General features: G+C 39.8%; 1 long non-coding RNA gene across 1 annotated transcript; it reads left to right on the plus strand.

Annotated features, from left to right (window-relative positions):
• The first annotated feature begins 1,900 nt into the window (after positions 1 to 1,900).
• On the plus strand, positions 1,901 to 9,960 carry LOC147350390 (uncharacterized). Its single transcript, XR_015148808.1, has 4 exons — positions 1,901 to 2,200; positions 2,626 to 2,739; positions 3,232 to 3,306; positions 9,873 to 9,960. It is a non-coding gene; the product is annotated as an uncharacterized LOC147350390 (long non-coding RNA).
• Positions 9,961 to 14,009: the final 4,049 nt, after the last annotated feature.

A 14,009-nucleotide genomic window follows, 5' to 3' on the forward strand; every position in this document is an offset into this window, starting at 1 on the left:
GTAAACAGAAAACAACCCTTATTCCTTTGCAGCCTTATGTTTAAACTCTACTCCTGCTGCGTGCTAGGTCATTTCAGTCGTGTCTGACTCTTTGCGACCCTATGGACTATAGCCCTTCAGGCTCCTCTGTCCAGGCAAGAATATTAGAGTGGGTTGCCATGCCCTCCTCCAGAGGATATTCCTGACCCAGGGATCTAATCCATGTATCTTATGTCTCCTGCACTGGCAGGCAGTTTCTTTACTAGCGCCACCTGGGAAGCCCCTTCAACTCTCTAGAATGGCCCTTGTCTGTCTCAGTACAATATCTTGGGCAGTATTTTCACTGTCACTTTCACATGAGTTTTGACGAAGTTTCTCTTCTTGACTACATTTCAGCCAGGCACTTCTGAGCCCTCTCTTGAGTAGGCCTCAACCTTGGCCTGCAAAGATTAGAACAAACACAAACATAGTTTCTAACAGCTCAAGGCCATATCCCTAGGATGAGTCTCACTCCCTTCAAGTGCCTCCCTAGAAAACTCCATGCTGCCAAAAGAATTGACTGTTGCGGCCAACACCTGAAGATAGAGCCTTGCCTCCCTCTCTGTGGGAGAAGAGACTTTGATAAGGGCCAACTAACAAACACAGATGGGTTTCACAGGCACCACCCCACCCTTTTAGCTTTTTATAATTTTTCACTTCCCTGACTCTGCTAAGGCCCTCCCCTCTCCCTATTCCATTTTCTCCCCTTTAACTGCCCAGCCACCTCTGCACAAATTCCACTAAAAGTTGGGTTCAGTTTACACTGGAATCTTCTCCCTATGACAATGCTAAGTCACTTCAGTCGTGTCCGACTCTGTGCAACCCCATAGACGGCAGCCCACCAGGCTCCCCCGTCCCTGGGATTCTCCAGGCAAGAACACTGGAGTGGGTTGCCATTTCCTTCTCCAATGCAGGAAAGTGAAAAGTGAAAGTGAAGTCGCTCAGTCGTGTCCGACTCTTCGCAACCCCATGGACTGCAGCCTACCAGGCTCCTCTGCCCATGGGATTTTCCAGGCAAGAGTACTGGAGTGGGGTGCCACTGCCTTCTCCGCCTATGGCAATAGTGTAATACTAATTAAAATTTGTCCTTACCACTTTAACTAGCATCTGGCTTTGTTTTTCTTTGATAGTTTTTAGGATTCAGGCGACCCACCTTTTTGCTGAAGTCACCACACCCTTTTGGGTGATCATCTTGGGCCAAGTCCAGCTCCCTTCCCTACGTCTACATCTGGTTTTGGGGTCACTTATGCACCCCCTAACCCACCAAACTTCAGGTTCAGGCCATTCCCAGCAGAGTTCTCTTGCTTAACTCTGTTGTCAGAAAAGCAGCTCACCACAACACTGAGACCCTCAGGTCTGAGTCAAGTGTCCTGTCCTCCAAGCTTCCTTCTTGGTTGGTTTCAGAATGGCCTAAGCACCCTCCTGGGATTAGGAGAACATCAACACAATGATACAGTGGACTCTTGCTATTCATTTCTCTTTCCTTCCTACAATCAATTTTTTTTTAAAACTCACCTGGTCTTTATTTAAACTTTTTTTTTCTATGTTTTATTGATATATAATTGATACAGGGTGCTCTGTAAGTTTCAGCTATGCAGCATAATGATTTGAAATGAAAACGAATATCAGGAAATGATTACCACAGTAAGTTCAGCGGGCATCCATCATCTCATATAGAAACAAAATTAAAGAAATAGATATATTTATAGATGTGTAGATATATTTTTCCCTTGTGATGAGAATTCTCAAGATTTACTGTCTTATCAGCTTTTATATATAACATACTTTACCAATCCCTGATGGATCAATGATCCTTTAATTTGGGTCCTTTGCCTGGAGTTGTAAATGCCAATCAAAGGAAACGGAGTTTGGTATAGCAGAGCAGAAACTTTATTCATTGACCAAGGAATGGAGAAGAGAGAGTTCATGCTCTAAAAACACCTTCTTCCCAAGGAAATTTTCAGGGGTAGGAGGGAGACCTGTCATCAGGGCTCTAGGAAAGTGGTGGAGATAGATTTCCTTGAGCAGCCAGGGGCAGCTGGGGCTCACACAGTCTTCCACAATTCTTTGCACATGGTACAAATTGTGCCTAGCAGAGAACAAATCCCTCCTTGGGCAGAGATCTTAGCATGGTAATGAAGCAAAGGTAACTTTCGGATACCTCCAGGTCTCATCTGCTCAGGTATGTTTCTGTGATTAAATCAGAGCCAGCTGGTTCAGAGCAGTTGACCACAGCATTTCTCTTAAAGCACAGATGGAAAACATCTCTGTCAAATGCCAGGTGCTTTAGAAACAAACACAGGGATAAATTAACACAAGCATACTTTAGCTCTCAGGGGCTGGTATGGATGACAATGCAGCAGCGTTGATTATGTTTATCATGTTGCACACTACATTGCTAGGACTTATTTACCTTATAACTGGGCGTTTCTTCCTTTTAAGCACCTTCATCCAGTTACCCCTCCCCCACCTGCTACCTCTGATAACCACAAATCTGACCTCTTCTTCTATGAGTCTATTTGTTTATTTGTTTTGAAATATAATTGACATACAACACTATTTAATCCCTGGTACAATATAGTGATTCTGTATTTCTATACATTTCAGTATGATCACCATGACCTTTATACCATATGAGGACACAGTGAACCAGAAAACAGACTCTCAGCAGACAGTGAAACTTCTGGTGTCTTGATCTTGGACTTAGCCTCTAGAACTTGGGTAATAAATTTCTGTGGCCTTCTGGGAAGGCCACCCAGGTGGGCTTCCCCTGTGGCTCAGCTCGTAAAGAATCCACCTGCAATGCAGGAGACCTGGGTTCGATCCCTGGGTTGGGAAGATCCCCTGGAGAAGGGAAAGGCTACCCACTCCAGTATTCTGGCCTGGCGAATTCCATGGACTGTATAGTCCATGGGGTTGCAAAGAGTCAGACACGACTGAGCAACTTTCACTTTGACTACTTTCAGTTTATGGTATTTTGTTATAATGACCCAAACAAACTACCAGGATTTCAGTTTTTCTGTAATTGTTGAAACTTGCCTGTGATCTAACACTAAATGCTGAGGATGGGTGTATTCAGTTGCTCGAGTGCAGCCCACCAGGCTCCTCTGTCTATGGGATTCTCCAGGCAAGAATACTGGAGTGGGCTGTTGTTTCCTTCTCCAGGGGATCCAGTGATCAAACTCACTTCTCTTGCGTCTCCTGTATTGGCAGGTGAATTCTTTACCAGCTGCACTCAATATGCCAGCAAATTTGGAAAACTCAGCAGTGGCCACAGGACTGGAAAAGGTCAGTTTTCATTCCAATCCCTAAGAAAGGCAATGCCAAAGAATGCTCAAATGACTGCACAATTGCACTCATCTCACACACTAGTAAAGTAATGCTCAAAATTCTCCAAGCCAGGCTTCAGCAATATGTGAACCGTGAACTTCCTGATGTTCAAGCTGGTTTTAGAAAAGGCAGAGGAACCAGAGATCAAATTGCCAACATCCGCTGGATCATGGAAAAAGCAAGAGAGTTCCAGAAAAACATCTATTTCTGATTTATTGACTATGCCAAAGCCTTTGACTGTGTGGATCACAATAAACTGTGGAAAATTCTGAAAGAGACGGGAATACCAGACCATCTGGCCTGCCTCTTGAGAAATTTGTATGCAGGTCAGGAAGCCACAGTTAGAACTGGACATGGAACAACAGACTGGTTCCAAATAGGAAAAGGAGTTCATCAAGGCTGTATATTGTCACCCTGTTTATTTAACTTCTATGCAGAGTACATCATGAGAAACGCTGGACTGGAAGAAACACAAGCTGGAATCAAGATTGCTGGGAGAAATCTCAATAACCTCAGATATGCAGATGACACCACCCTTATGGCAGAAAATGAAGAGGAACTAAAAAGCCTCTTGATGAAAGTGAAAGAGGAGAGTGAAAAAGTTGGCTTAAAGCTCAACATTCAGAAAACGAAGATCATGGCATCTGGTCCCATCCCTTCATGGGAAATAGATGGGGAAACAGTGGAAACAGTGTCAGACTTTATTTTTCTGGGCTCCAAAATTACTGCAGATGGTGACTGCAGCCATGAAATTAAAAGACGCTTACTCCTTGGAAGGAAAGTTATGACCAACCTAGATAGCATATTCAAAAGTAGAGACATTCCTTTGCCAACAAAGGTCTGTCTAGTCAAGGCTATGGTTTTTCCTGTGGTCATGTATGGATATGAGAGTTGGACTATAAAGAAAGGTGAGTGCCAAAGAATTGATGCTTTTGAACTGTGGTGTTGGAGAAGACTCTTGAGAGTCCCTTGGACTGCAAGGAGATCTAACCAGTCCATTCTGAAGGAGATCAGCCCTGGGATTTCTTTGGAAGGAATGATGCTAAAGCTGAAACTCCAGTACTTTGGCCACCTGATGTGAAGAGTTGACTCATTGGAAAAGACTCTGATGCTGGGAGGGATTGGGGGCAGGAGGAGAAGGGGATGACAGAGGATGAGATGGCTGGATGGCATCACTGACTCGATGGACGTGAGTCTGAGTGAACTCTGGGAGTTGGTGTTGGACAGGGAGGCCTGGCGTGCTGTGATTCATGGGGTGGCAAAGAGTTGGACACAACTGAGCGACTGATCTGATCTGAAGACACCTGGGAAGACCAGTTGATGATTTTTAGTGATGTTCAGTATATGCTTGAAAAGAATGTGTAATACTGCTTTTTTCAGTATTGCTACTGCTACTGCTAAGTCGCTTCAGTCGTGTCTGACTCTGTGCGACCCCAGAGACGGCAGCCCACCAGGCTCCCCCATCCCTGGGATTCTTCAGGCAAGAACACTGGAGTGTGTTGCCATTTCCTTCTCCAATGCATGAAAGTGAAAAGTGAAAGTGAAGTTGCTCAGTCCAAATTTATATATAAAGATACATACACAAGTAATCTATTACATATAATAGATCACATAATTATGCATTATAATACTAGATTATACTATTATACAATATATGTGTATAAAATATTATATATTACATATAATATGCTAAAAATTATCACCATATTAAACTTAGTTAACATCTCTTACTATACACAGATATTACATAATTATCAACCATATTTCCCACACTGTAAATTTCATACCCGAGACTTATCTTGTAAGTGGAAGTTTGCACCTCTTAATCTCCCTCACCTATTTCTCTCCTCTCCTCAATCCTGCCTACAATCAAACTTTGATTTTTATAAATATAGATGGTGTTATGGGTATCTTATTCCTTATTGCATCCTCAGCATTTAGCCTCTGCCTAGGTCGGAATAGGCTTTATAGGACTTTGTTGTTTGTTTTTAATGGATGAATGATTATGGAATTGATAAATAAATTTTTTGCATGTAAGTTAAGGCAAAGAACAACAAAGAAAATTCTAAATAAGGTTATTTTTCTGTTTCAGTTTTCTTCTCTCTTATCCAGTTTATTTTCTTATTCCAGTTATGCTTTTCTCTCACTCTTTGAGTCACCAACTTTTTCCCCTTAAAGTGATTGCCTTCCTTCACCTATTCCTTTTACACTCCAGAAGTCTGGCTGAATTCATTCTTTACAGTAGAAAAGAATGCTAACTGTAGGGAGACTTCCTAGAGTCTTTCTCAGATGCCCTTTTCATTCTGTGGAAGTGAAAAGAGTGTCTGCCCTGGGTAATAGAGGAAAATTGGATAGGATAAATTGCTTCCTTTTCAATTTATTTTCCACAAAAGAAATCCTGCTTTAAAGGGAAACTTATTTATAGATAGGATAAGTGAATTTGATTCTTCTTTGGGTTAGCCACAGTGTTGACACAAAAGGGAGAAAAACACCGGAATTGTTACACTTACCCCATTGGTGGTTTCAGATGGCCAGTTCCTTTACCAGAAACTGAAGGTCTTTCACAACTGACTTTGGATATCACGGATGAAAGAAAACATTGCATAGTATCAGCCAGCCTACAGGACAAAGACCCTAAATTCATAGACACTCCTAAACTGAAAGTGACAGAAATGTAAAGCAAACTAGTAAAGCAATAAAGAAAATTTGTTTGCATTACTCTTAAACCTAGGGATGGTCATTATTTCAGGTAGGACTAGGTCTAAAGACTGAAAGGACGTTAGGGTTCTGACTATGTTTACCTGTAAGAGCCACATAGTAGGCAGGATGAGAATTCCAGAGTTTCTGCACTGGAAATTCCAGATTTGGCCTCCCTCCGTTTTTAGTAACCCTAATAGAGAATGTTTTCTTGATAGTTCCTGTAAAAAAGTCTCAGAGAAGGTTCTGATGAGTCTAGCTTGAGAGAGGTGCCTCAAATCAGCACTGTGGCCATGGAGATAGTATTCCGATTAGGCAGGGATAGGATCCAGCTTCATACCTGTAACTGAGGGGTGGGGAGGCTAATGGCTAAGGGGTGGGGTCAGCCCCAAATCGTACAACACAGAATGGGTCCCTTTCGGAACAGACATTCTAGAAGTTTTCAAAAGAAAGGAGTACTGGCCAGCCCCCACTCTTCCATCAATATTTTTTTGATTGGTTTCCACTTTAAACTTTTTTCAAGTTTGACACTTAAAAGATGGCAATTTCTTAAAGTATCCTATTATTAATTCCAATATTTAGTAAATTTTTATCAGAAATCATCTCTATTTCCAATCAAGATTACTCATGCTCTAATTTACTTTTTTGTTGGAATCTTGAGAGATGTCAAACTTTGACAACTTTGTTTTAGCGACTTTATGGCCTGGAAAGAGAGAAAATTAGGAAAAAAAAAAGACACAAATAAAACAGATGTAAAATAACTCCAAGAGTGCAGCAGCATAATTATTACTGAGAAAATTGGTAGCCTTAGTTATCATTGGAGTCAGCACGGGGGATTCTGAAATTAACTGGGATATAGGGCTTTTTGTGGAAAGCTAGCTGAGTTCTCATTGCTGTCCACTGGAGTTTGTGATCTGAGATTCAAATTCACAGTAAGTCTCAATCTGAATTGGGATTCCCATCTTCCACCTAATTTGTTTCTCTGCCTTGATTTCATAACCCAGAAAATGCTACCAGCATCAACACAGATGACCAAATTAGAAGCTAGTTTTTACTTGCCCATCTTCACAAACATTTAAACATAACATTTTCTGCATCCACCCTTGAATCTGTTCAAATCTTTCCCTGTCCATTCACCTACTCCACTCACTCAATTCCTCAAGAAATCTTGAGTCCACTGGGCCAGGTATATATCAAATGAATAACCATAAAAATAACTTTAATTTATAGTTATGATCAGTGCTATAAGGGTGAGTACAAGGGGAACAAGGAGCTCAGGGATGACTACCTAAGGAAGTGACATTTAAGTTGAACCTTGAAAGCTTGTAAGAACTGGCAGAAAGTGGGAGATCACCTGTGTTCCAGCCAAGAGGAAGTTTGTGTGATGACCATTTACACAGTTGTGATGTGTTATACGCAGAAGGCAATGGCACCCCACTCCAGTACTCTTGCCTGGAGAATCCCATGGATGGAGGAGCCTGGTAGGCTGTAGTCCATGGGGTCGCTAAGAGTCGGACACGACTGAGCGACTTCACTTTCACTTTTCACTTTCATGCATTGGAGAAGGAAATGGCAACCCACTCCAGTGTTCTTGCCTAGAGAATCCCAGGGACGGGGAAGCCTGGTGGGCTGCCATCTATGGGGTCGCACAGAGTCAGACACGACTGAAGCGCCTTAGGAGGAGTAGGAGGAGGATGTGTTAGAAGGATCGTGGAGAATTACGGGGTGTAGGAGAAACTGAAAAATGGCTGCAGCAATCTCAAGACATCATTGTCTTTCACCTGGATGACTGCCATAGCATTTTAGCTTTTCTCTTTGTGGACTTTGATTTTCCTAATCTCTTCTTCAGAGGATCACAAGGAGGCTCTTTGTAAAGCATGAATCCAACATGTTTCTTTCTTACTTAAAGACTCTCCAAAGGCTTCGGGATAAACACCTAATCTCCCTAGCACAGAGTCAAGGCCCTTGGGATTTGTTCTCACGTATTTTTCTGCCTTCCTCCCTCATGGTTTCTAGCAGTCTATGTGGTGGCAGTTGCTTCATCTGCGTCTTTGGAAATGACTTGCGTGTGTGTGTGTGTGTGTGTGTGTGTGTGTGTGTGTGTGTGTGTTAGTCGCTCAGTCGTATCTGACTCTTTGTAACCCCATTGCTCCGGCTTATTTTCATCCATGTACCTCTGACTGTGCAACAGATTCTAACTAGGAGGCCCTTCCCTCCTGGAATTATGTTCAACTCATCAGACTCAGTTTTTTAAAGGTTTCTTCTTGGAAAGCCACCTCACAGCACTCTGCATGCCTCTAACATAACACTTGGCACAAAGTCTTGTGATCCATTCATTTGACAAATATTGAGTGGTTACTATTGCTAGCACTGTTTTAGGCACTGGAGGATACAGTAGTGAACAAAACAGATATTAGGTCAGCTTTGCCCCTCAGGTTATGAGAATCCGGAGCACTGATTGTGTCTTAATCATTTCTGTATCCTCAACAGATGTACAACAGTGCCAAATATAATTAAATCTGAATTGAATTGAGCTAGTATTCAAGCCCAGGTCTGCCTAATTTCAAAGTCCATGATCTTTCCACTACTATGTGGAATCCAGATGAATCCAAGTCTATTAAAGTAAAAATAGTAACACTATTAAAGAAAAATGGCATGGATCATAAGTAATCAGGACCTGGTTCATTTTAAATGCTCAATAAATAATTTTGCCAAATCGTCCTTTTAAACTACCATCTTTGGCTCAATGAGTCACCCTCTGGCATATTACCTTAATTTTCCAACACTTCTCTCTCCTTCCTCTCCAGACACACTCTCTAAATTCAGAAACATTTATCACTATACAGTTTAATAGAAGAAAAAATTAGATACAATCTAAATGTTCTTCTATAAGGTACTGGTTACATAAGGTAAATTCTTCCAAAGGATTATTATACAATTCTTAAGTTAGCACTAAGTGCAACTGACAAAGAAAGATGACCATATATTACTAAGTTGAAAAAACAAGTTGCAGAATAATGTGTATAGACCAATTTTATTAAAATATATATGGATATGATACATACATGAATAAGAAAAAATCTACAAGGATCATAACTGTTGACAAAATCTTCATTCTGGAGGTACAGTAGGATCTTCTCATTTATATATACTTTTTCAAAACAAACAACTTTTTACTAAAGTATAGATGATTTACAATGTTGTGTTAGTTTCAGGTATACAGCAAGGTGATTCAGTTATACATACGTGTATACCTGTTCTTTTTCAGATTATTTTCCATCATAGGTTATTATAAGATATTGAATATAGTTCCTTGTACCATGTAGTAGGTCCTTATTGCTTATATGTTTTATATATAATAGGGTGTATATGTTAATTCCAAACTCCTAATTTATCTATCCCCTGTCCTTTCCCCTTGGTAACCACGTTTGTTTTCTATAAGTAGGACTGAGATTCTTAGTTTAGAGACACCCCTGACTCTCCTAGAGCTTTGTCACCTGGGCTACGGGGGACTGACTGTGCACCCTCTGACAGAGCATATACCTTTTGCATGTATGTAGAAATGTGCTTTTTTCCCCCGGGGATGGTGTGCATTATCATCATTAGGTTCTCACAATGATCCTTGACCTAAGATACACTGAACCATCTATGCAGAAGACGGATGCTTAGGAAGTCCTCCATGAACGTCTTTTATCTCCATTAGGTTTTTAAAATTTTTTAATGTTTTATTGAAGTATCATTGATTTTCAGTTTTTTTAAGTTTTTGGTACATAGCAAAGTGATTCAGTTGGTATGTATATGTATTTTTGGATTTTTTTCCATTATAGTTTATTATGCAGGACACTCAGCTTTGATCCCTGGGTGGAGAAGATCCCCTGGAGGAGGAAACGGCAACTGGCTCCATATTCCTGCCTGGAGAATCCCATGGACAGAGGAGCCTGATGGGCTACAACAAAGAGTCGGACACGACTGAGTGACTGAACACAAGATATTGAACATAGTTTTCTGTGTTATATAGTAGGAGATGGTTGTTCAATTTATATACTTTTGTATTGTTTGATTTTAGGATAAACTTGTATCGTTTTCATAATTAAAAAGGAAGATAAGGGTGAAAATATAAAAGATGCTCTGATAACATAAACTATTACCATATTAATTCCTATGATTTTGTTTTAAAAGCTGGTTAGTTTGAGCATAGCTTCTAGTCTTAGCAAAGTTGAAGTGATCTAGTACTCTTGCCTGGAGAATCCCAGGGACAGAGGAGCCTGGGAGGCTGCTGTCCATGGGGTCGCACAGAGTCAGACACGACTGAATTGACTTAGCAGTATTACTTAATTCTGAAACTTAAATGAGAAATCTTTAGTTTTACTTCCAGATCTGTTTGACTGACTTTTGACCAGGCCATTTAGCCTCCAGTCTGTATCCCTATATGCTTATTAGGCAATTAGACTTAGTGTTACAAGTGGCATTAACACATTTAGAATTATTTGCTGGGGTGGGGTGGGGGGGGGCAGTGTTGCCACTCATTTTTACTGGGAAGCTATTGATTCAATAAACCTTCTAAAGTACATGATGGATTTCCTTTCACTGAATGAATATTCAGAGCCAAAAGAGGATGGAGCTACCCCAAGATGAACTTGGAAACCTAAGAGGAAAAAACCAGGGAAATTTCATCATGGAGAATATTCCTAAGCAGTTTCCCACATATTGATTGTACCTAGAGTCAAGAGGTAGCAGAATAGCCCAGATCTTGACTCAGTTTCTCTAAAGTCACTCAGTCAGTAACAAGGTGCAGGGGATGGTGGCTATTGTACCACCAGAACTCCTCATGTTTCATTTTCAGAGATCACAGAGGAACATATTGAAATAGATTCTAAGACTTTTAAAAACTCTACAAAGCGTTTTCTTCACTTTATCATCAGTGATTTACATGCATTTACATGTTATAGCTTTAAATTATAGATACCATGCAAGAAGAGTCTGTGTTTTGAAAGTCACATATTGGAGAGAACATTTAAAAATTTTCTTGACAATTGTGCCCAAGCTAATGGTGTTCCTCCATATCTCCTAGAACAAAGAGAGGAACACAGATGTGGAAGTGCCAATTAGCAAAACTGGGCCACCCATAACTGGAGCCCAGAGAATATTTGTCAATTTACATATATGCTTTGAGTAAGGAGTAAGTGGTCAGTTCTCCAGCAATTAGTTCTATGCTCAGACAGTAAAGAATCTGCCTGCAATGCAGGAGACCTGGGTTCGATCCCTGGGTCAGGAAGATCCCCTGGAGAAGGAAATGGCTTCCCATACCAGTATTCTTGCCTGGAGAGTTCCATGGACAGAGGAGCCTGGCAGGCTACAGTCCATGGAATAGCAAAGGGTTGGACATGACTGAGTGACTAACACTGTCACAACTGAAAAACTCATCAAAAGGAGAAAATACATGGTAAATTTAAATTTATAATCATGAATTGAGTGAAACTTAATAGGAGCAGGGACCTTTTCTAGGGAAAGGTAGGTTAGAAAAGTGGCTCAAAAATAATGACCATCCTTATTGTGTTAAAATAAACAGATCATAAAACTAGATATCAAATGTTATGCTAATCCTGAAAATGAACCGTAGACAAAAGGAAGAATTTTTGAAATGTGGGAAGTTTTGAACATATGGAATAAAAAAGGGATATAAAGGTTAGCTTTACATATATGATGATACAAAGACATACTAAGAACAAATCCTTGAAAGGAATACATTAATAAAACTTAAGAACCATTATTTCTGGGTCATGGACTACAGGTAATTTTTATTTCTTTATACTCTTCTGTATCTGTCAAATGTTCTGCATGTACAACTTTTGTACTTAAAAATTGTTATTGGTGGTGGTTTAGATGTTATGTCGTGTCTGACTCTAGTGACCCCATGGACTGTAGCCTGCAAGGCTCCTCTGTCCATGGGATTCTCCAGGAAAGAATACTGGAGTGGGTTATCATTTCCTTCTCCAGAGGATGTTCCCAACACAAGGACTGAATCTGGGTCTCCTGCATTGCAGGCAGATTCTTTACCAACTTAGCTACAAGGGAAGCCCACAAGTATAATAGTATGTGGCAAAAACAAAGAATAAGGCGGGGAAGCCATGCAGTTAACAAATATTTATGCTGTGGCCAAAACTATACTAGTTGCTATGAATAAACATGAAAAACATAATTGCTGCTTTCAGGGACCTTTGAGTTCTGTGGTAGAGACAAGTAAGGAAATCAGCAACTGTAATTATATGTAGAGGGATGATAAGGAAGTTCCTAGACACTTTCCAGGATCAAGATAGAGGTAAAAATGGGTAATCATAGATATGAACACAGGATTGCATAATGGGAACACAGAAAAGGAACACTGGATATAGTTTGGAAAGATTCAAGGTTTCCTGCAGAAATATTTTGCTTCCCAACTGCTTTAGATTTTTGGCAATTAAGTTTTAAACATCAAATTATTATAAAATAGTATATTCAAATAGCACAAAAGTGAATAAAACAAAAAAATCTTGATCTGATGAATAGTAAAGTTATTCTTTCATTATTGCTATATACATACTTTAAAAAAGATTCTGATGCTATATATATATATATATATATATAGTTTTGTCACATACTTTTACCTCTTGACATATTGAATATCTTTGCATATATTGGCCTACCTTATTCTTAGCAGCTGTTTTCTACTATATGTATGCACATTAATTTTTTAACCAGTACTTGGCTGGTAGGGTCTTCCCAGGTGGCACAGTAGTAAAGAATCCTTCTGCCAGTGCAGGAGATGCAAGAGAGGCAGGTTCATTCCCGAGTTGGGAAGATACCATGAAGTAGGAAATGGCAACCCGCTCCAATATTCTTGACTAGAAAATCCCATGAACAAAGGAGCCTGGTAGGCTACAGTCCCTGGGGTCGCAAAGAGCTGGACACCACTGTGCGTGCACTCACACACACATTTGGTTGGCAGACATTTAGGTTTTCTGGTTTTCACTATTACATATAAGTTGGAATGAATACCTTCATTTACACATCATGTATACTTGAGCTAACATTATTTTGAAGCAAGTTACTTAATCTCTTTATGACTAATATTTATAAAATCACTGAAAGAGTTGTCAAATTTATCACTATTTCTTATATAAAGTGAAGCGTGTGTGCATGCTCAGTTGTGTCCCAACTCTTTGCGATGCCATGGACTGTATCCCGGCAGGCTCCTCTGTCCATGGAATTTTCCAGGGAAGAGTATTAGAATGGGTTAACATTTCCTACTCCAGGGTAATCTTCCCTACCCAAGGATCGAACCTGCATCACTTTAATCTCCTGCATAGGCAGGCAGATTCTTTACCACTGAGTTACCTGGGAAGCCCTTATTTCTTATACGGGGATTGGTTAAAAAAGAATTTTTCAAACTATTATAATGCTATGCTAACTAATAAATTAAAATAATCTATTATGTGATAAATCCTTTGTTTACATTTCACTAAATGAATAAAATAATGGAAACCATATTACTGGTTGAAGACAGATTCTTGTATTTTTTTTAGTTAGCTTGTTTTTTAATGACTGGAAAAGTAACACAGGCCCTTAACAAGTATAAAGATTCTCTACCTGGAAATAAACATTGGTAACATTTTGATATCTATTCAGTCAGACAGTCTTTTGACGTAAAGTTTTTCTAGGTGACAGAAAATGGACAGTCCTGTCACTGATTTACTTTTCAGTAATGTCTGCTGTGAACATCTTTTAATGTTATCATTTTTTACAAAAAGTGTATCATCATTTTAAATGGCTTTTGTAATTATAAGCAATTTATCAATGGATATCTTTATAAGTTGTTGGACACCTTTCCTTTTACTAATAAAAATTCTCAGATGTAGAAAGGCTGTTGATACACAAATGCCTATTCCTTATACCTTCATCTAGTTTTTATTCTTTTTAAATCTTTG

This window comes from Bos grunniens, chromosome 20, assembly GCF_055505025.1.
Source record: "Bos grunniens cultivar Pamir isolate PY7600 chromosome 20, Bosgru_T2T1.0, whole genome shotgun sequence".
Lineage (NCBI taxonomy): Eukaryota > Metazoa > Chordata > Mammalia > Artiodactyla > Bovidae > Bos > Bos grunniens.